Source organism: Gossypium hirsutum, chromosome A13, assembly GCF_007990345.1.
Source record: "Gossypium hirsutum isolate 1008001.06 chromosome A13, Gossypium_hirsutum_v2.1, whole genome shotgun sequence".
In the NCBI taxonomy this organism is placed as follows: Eukaryota; Viridiplantae; Streptophyta; class Magnoliopsida; order Malvales; family Malvaceae; genus Gossypium; species Gossypium hirsutum.
Window position 1 is genome coordinate 8,770,435 of NC_053436.1, and position 7,072 is coordinate 8,777,506.

Consider the following 7,072-nt stretch of genomic DNA (forward strand, 5'->3'; position numbering starts at 1 on the left):
GTACGTATGACTGCTGTAAATTCCGTTATCCCGAATCCACATGGGTATGTTCGTATGTGCTTGAATTAGTTGAGCCTTACATAAGTTTCGCTCAGTGATAAACGAGCTACCGGCCTTTGGATGAGTTGATCTTTTGTGTATGTACATAAGGGTTGATAATGTGAAGCAAGTACGATATCGTAAATTTGTGCATATGAATTATCCGTTTAGCTATATGAATGCTATACTTTTGTTGTGCTGGAATTCCTTGCTCAAACTTACTAAGCATAAATTGCTTACTCCGTTTCATTGCTCCTCTGTTTTATAGATTTGGTTCTCCAGCTATCGGACTCGGGATCTTGAGGTCAAAGCCGCCCACACTATCAAAGCCCCCTTTTGGTACAATTTTGGTTGAACTTCGAAATGGCATGTATAGGACTACCCGTTTGTTGTGGGTCGTGGACCCTTTGGACTTGTATAAATTTTGGATAGCCATGCGAAATGGCTTATATGTGTTTGAGTATATTGTTATAATCATTTGGTGTGGATATGCTTGACAAGGATTGGCCATGGGATGGTTAATCACTTTCATAATTGTGCTATTTATGCAAAAGGGCTAGTTGAATCATGGAACCATGAAATAGGTAAAGTCTACCTTAAAGGCAGATGCTGACAGCAGCAGTGATGTAGATTTGGAAATCACTAAAACTAGTAGGAAGGGAATTAAATAGTAAATAAATTATGTAAACAAACCTTGATGAATCTAATTTCATAGGAAAGTAACGAAACAATCATACGGACAGTATGTTAAGAGATATTCAGGTTCTCGTGAGACAGGGCCAGAACGGTTTCTGGATTTCCTGTTCCGACTTGGAAATTCATTATAAATTAACCAGAGATAATTAGGAGTCATACCATATATGGATAGATTCCTCTCTGAGTCTAGTTTCTACAGAAACAAACGGCATCAGTATTGAAGCCCTGTACAGGGAGATATCCAAGTCGTAATGCGCAAAGGTCAGGGTAGTCGATCCCTGTAACATGGGAGACTTTGACTAATAAACTGTACTAATTGGCCTGACCAAAATTCTAGAAAAAATATGTAGATGGGCATATGAGTCTAGTTTCAGGGAAATTTACGGAACTGGATTCCGAGTTGTGAACTCAAGATATGATTTTTAAAGCGACTATTATGCAGATTGGCAGTGTCTGGGAAATTTTTTTATAGGGCTTAAGTCTGTTAACACCTCGTGTTCGACTCCGGTGTCGGTCTTGGGTTCGGGGTGATACATTTGATTGGTATCAGAGCTACGGTTTAGTCGATTCTAGGACTACCGTAATGCGTTGGGTCTAGCTATACATGCCATTTTATGTGATTACTTGATAGTGTGGTGATTTCTGACAATTGTAAATGTGTTTATTTATAGTAATGGATCCTGATCCCGACCGAGAGGTAGCTGATGATCTTGAGAGTGTAGCGCTTGCTCCCGCACAAGGGACAGCGCCCGCGGACTCTCAACCTAATGCTAGTAACCCGAATGAGGAAGCTAGACAAGCTTTCTATAGCGTGATGAATGATTGGTTCAACCATACATTCAACTAATACGGCTGTTCCACAACCTCCATTCCCGACTAATACACCCCCGCACCTACAATACCTCCGGTAACTGACCAAATAAGGTCAATAAGCCCCCAGTTGACAGAATCTGAAACATGGGGCTACTGAATTTAAGGCTACGGATAGCGATGATGCCGAGCAAGCTGAATTTTGGTTGGACAACACTATCCGGGTACTCGATGAGCTATCTTGTACACCCGATGAATGCCTAAAGTGTACTATCTCCTTGCTACGCGATTCTGCCTACTATTGGTGGAGTACTCTGACTTCTGTTGTGCCCCGAGAGCAAGTAACTTGGGAGTTTTTCCAAACTGAGTTTCGGAAAAAGTATATCAGTCAGAGATTTGTTGATAAAAACGGAAGGAATTTCTTGAGCTTAAGCAAGGTTCTATGTCAGTTACTGATTACGAGCGAAAATTTGTTAGACTTAGTAGATACGCTCGGGAATGTGTTTCGTCCGAGGCTATTATGTGTAACGCTTCGAGGATGGGCTGAATGAGATATAAAAACGTTCGTTGGCGTTCTTGAAATACGAGAGTTCGTAGTACTTGTCGAGCGAGCTTGTAAAGCCGAAGAGCTTAGAAAAGAAAACAAAAAGTTGATGAGGGAACTAGAGAGTTTCGTAAAAGATCTTCGGGAAAGTCTCTTCAACAGGCATCGAAGAAATTTCGAGATGATGTGGGCTGGTCGAGAGGCACTTCGGGCCTTTTTAGACGAGATCGTGATCGACCCCCTGTGGGTACACGAGGCACTTCGGTCGCCAGTGTTGGGAATGAACATCGAGACAGAACGAAATGTCGATATTGCGGTAAATGGCATTCGGGGAGTTGTAGATTCCCTGACCGCTCCTGTTACAAGTGCGGATCGGTTGACCACTTCATTAAAGATTGCCTGAGGTTGTCTGAACAGAATGTAAATCAGAGTGGGAAACCGGGTGCTACCACTGCTCGAGGTAGACCATCTGGAAATACGGGCAATGCTGGTGGTGGTCAGAGAGGATCTAGAGATGCTACGACCAGATCCGAGGCTCGTGCGCCTGCTAGAGCTTATGCTATACGTGCCCGCGAGGATGCTTCTTCGCCTGATGTTATTACCGGTACTTTTACTCTCTTGGATACTAATGTAATTGCTTTGATTGACCCCGGTTCTACTCATTCTTACATATGTGAAACCTTAGCATCCAGTAAGACTTTACCTATTGAGTCTACTGAGTTCGTAATTCGGGTGTCAAATCCCTTGGGTCGTTACGTGCTTGTCGACAAAGTGTGTAAGAAATGTCCCCTAGAAATTTGAGGTTCCTGTTTTCCGGTGGACTTGATGCTTTTGCCGTTTGATGAATTTGATGTTATTCTTGGTTTGGATTGGTTGACCGCGCATGATGCGGTTGTGAATTGCAAAGCAAGACTATTGATTTGAGGTGCGCAAATAACGAAGTAATCCGAGTTGAGTCTACGGACTTGGAGGGATGCCAGCTGTATATCAGCAATGTTGGCCCAGAAATATGTAAGAAAAGGGTGCGAAGCATACCTTGCGTATGTATTGGATGACAAAGAATTAGACAAGAAACCCGAATCTGTGCCGGTGGTTTGTGAATACCCGGATGTTTTTCCTGAGAATTACCGGGTTTACCACCTGTTCGGGAGGTAGAGTTTGGTATTGAGCTTGTACCTGGGACTACGCCGATTTCGATAGCTCCATATCGTATGGCACCAACCGAGTTAAAGAGTTGAAAGCTCAGTTGCAAGAATTGACGGATAGAGGTTTTGCTCGACCAAGTTTCTCACCTTGGGGTGCACCAGTATTGTTCGTGAAAAGAAGGACGGAACCATGAGGTTGTGCATTGACTATCGCCAACTGAATAAAGTGACGATAAAGAACAAATATCCGTTACCGCGTATGGATGATTTGTTCGACCAACTGAAGGGAGCCTCAATGTTCTCAAAAATAGATTTGAGATCGGGCTATTATCAGTTGCGAATTTGAGATTCGGACATACCCAAAACTGCCTTCAGAATGAGATATGGTCACTACGAGTTCTTAGTGATGCCGTTTGGGCTCACTAATGACCCTGCGATATTTATGGATTTGATGAATCGGATCTTCAGACCATATTTGGATCGGTTCATAGTTGTGTTCATTGATGACATCTTGGTCTATTCAAGAGATGAGACCGAACATGCTGAGCACCTGAGACTGGTGTTGCAAATTTTGCGGGATAAGCAGTTATATGCTAAGTTCAGTAAGTGTGAGTTCTGGTTAAGAGAGGTTAGCTTCTTGGGTCATGTGGTATCCGCATCGGGTATTCAAGTTGACCCGAGCAAAATTTCAGCCATGCTTAACTGGAAGCCTCCAAGAAATATTACCGAAATTCGGAGCTTTTTGGGGCTCGCCGGTTATTACCGACGATTTCTCAAAGGTTTCTCGATGATAGCCACACCAATGATGAAGCTACTTCAAAAGGATGTTAAGTTCGAATGGACGGAGAAATGTCAGAAAAGTTTCGATCAACTAAAAACTCATTTGACTGAAGCTCCAATTTTAGTGCAACCCGAATCAGGCAAAGAGTTTGTCATTTATAGTGACGCATCCCTACTTGGGTTGGGTTGCGTATTGATGCAAGAAGGTCGAGTTGTGGCCTATGCGTCGAGACAATTAAAGCCACATGAGAAAAATTATCCGACCCATGATCTTGAACTAGCTGCCATCGTATTTGCTTTAAAAATATGGCGACATTACTTATTTGGTGAAAAGTGCCATGTATTTTCGGATCACAAAAGTCTCAAATATTTGATGACTCAAAGAGAGTTAAATCTGCGACAAAGACGTTGGCTTGAGTTGTTGAAAGATTACGAGCTTGTCATTGATTACCACCCGGGAAAGGCTAATGTGGTTGCAGACGCCTTAAGCCGGAAGTCATTGGTTGCTTTACGAGCAATGAATGTGCATTTGTCTGTTCTACCTGACAATGTGTTAGTTGCTGAATTAAAAGCCAAACCATTATTGATTCATCAAATTCGTGAAGCTCAGAAAGTTGATGATGAATTGGTTGCAAAACGGGCTGAGTGTGCTCCGAACAAGGAATCGGAGTTTCAAATTGATGATGATGATTGTTTGAGGTTCAGAAGTCGTTTGTGTGTTCCAAGGAGTTCGGAACTCATTTCGATGATTCTGAATGAAGCCCATTGTAGCCGAATGTCAAGTCACCCGGGGAGTACGAAAATGTACAACAATTTGAAACGTTGGTTTTGGTGGCATGGTATGAAACGAGACATCTCTGACCTTGTTTTGAGATGTTTAATATGTCAACAAGTGAAAGCGGAACATCAAGTGCCTTCAGGATTACTTCAGCCGATCATGATACCCGAGTGGAAATGGGATCGAGTCACAATGGACTTTGTGTCCGGACTGCCATTGTCAACAAGTAAGAAGGATGCGATTTGGGTTGTTATCGATAGACTGACTAAGTCGGCTCACTTTATCCCTGTGTGTATGGATTTTTCATTGGATAGACTAGTTGAATTGTACGTTTCTCAGATTGTGAGATTACACGGGGTACCTATTTCTATCGTGTCAGATAGAGATCCGAGATTCACCTCGCGATTTTGGAGGAAATTGCAAGAAGCTTTGGGTACCAAGCTGCATTTTAGCACTGCTTTTCATCCCCAAACCGATGGTCAATCTGAGCGGATAATTCAGATACTTGAGGATATGTTGAGATGTTGCATCCTCGAGTTCAGTGGTTCATGGGAACGGTATTTACCTTTGATTGAATTCGCTTACAATAATAGTTTTCAATCAAGTATTAAGATGGCACCTTACGAGGCTTTGTACGGTCGTAAATGCCGTACACCATTGTTTTGGACCGAGCTCAGTGAAAGTAAAATTTTCGGAGTTGATTTGATTAAGGATGCCAAATAGAGAGTAAAGGTAATCCGTGAAAGTCTGAAAGCAGCCACAGATCGTCAAAAATCGTATGCGGATTTGAAACGAAAGGACATTGAATATCAGGTGGGAGATAAAGTTTCGCCTTGGAAAAAGGTACTCAGGTTTGGCCGTAAGGGCAAGTTGAGCCCAAGATTCATTGGGCCGTACGAAATCTCCGAACGAGTTGGTCCGGTTGCGTATAGATTGATTTTGCCCCCTGATCTTGAAAAGATTCACGACGTCTTTCATGTTTCGATGCTTCGACGCTATTGATCTAATCCATCGCATATAATTAGCCCATCAGAGGTTGAAATTCAAGCCGATATGAGTTATGAAAAAGAACCGATGCGTGTCCTAGCTCGTGAAGTGAAAGAGTTGCGAAACAAAAGGGTTTCGTTAGTTAAGGTGTTATGGCTCAAACACGGGATCGAGGAACCTACTTGGGAAACCGAGAGCTCGATGAAAGAACGATACCCAAACCTATTTACCGGGTAAGATTTTCGGGGACGAAAATTTCTTAAGTGGGGGAGAGTTGTGACAGCCCAAAATTGACCCTAGTCGGGAAGTGGTTTCGGGACCACAAAACCGAGTCATAAAAATAATTGATTTCCATATTCTATGCTTATTATGTGTGTACATGAGTATGTGGAAGTTTCATTCTCCAATTTTGCCAATTGCATGAGAAATTATTAAATAGGGATTGATATGAGACATGGTGAAAATATGATAGGCTAATTTAAAATGGTCTATTAATGCATGTTGTGAAAATGATGGGTTTGCATGTCAAATTACCCAAAATTTGAGCTAGTGGTTGGCCATGCTATGGGTGGAAACATGTTGGGAACATGTTGGCCTAGTGAGGTATGCAGGAAAAAAAATAAAATAAGGGGCATGGGCATAAAATAATGAAAAGGAGTATGATGAATACAAAAAGAAAATGTGTGTAGTTGTTCCCCCCCCCCCTCATTGCCGTGAGCTAAAGAAAAGAAAGGAGAAAATTTTTGTTCATCCTTTCTCATCTTCATTTAGCCGAAACTAGAAAGAAAAAAACAAAGAAAAAAAAATGCTCATCCTTTGGTTCATCCTTGGCCAAAAATTTTAAGGAGGAAGGAAGAAGAAAGGTTGAAGAGGTTCGGCCATGCATGTAGCTAGGCTAAGGTATGTTTGATGATGTTCCATGAGATGCATGCATGTTTTAGTTGTTAGCTTGAGTTCTACCTAGCCCATGGTCTAAATCTTGCTATGTGATGGAAATGACACTCGGCCATGGATGCATCATTCTTGGTTGATGTTTGATGTTGTGGTGATGAGGCATGAGGATGAGTTAAGATTCGGCCTAGGTGGAGTTTGTGTTAATGCCATTGCATGCTAAATATGAAGCTTGTTAATGATGCATGTGATGGTGGCTTGATGATTCTTGAACCTCCTTTTTAGCATTTTTGAGTGAGCACATATGTGCATTGGTTGCTAAATGGAGAAGAATCGGCTAGCAAGTTGTGTGCTAAGGCCGAATATAACTTTTGCATGTTAATGAGCAATGCATGTGTTAAA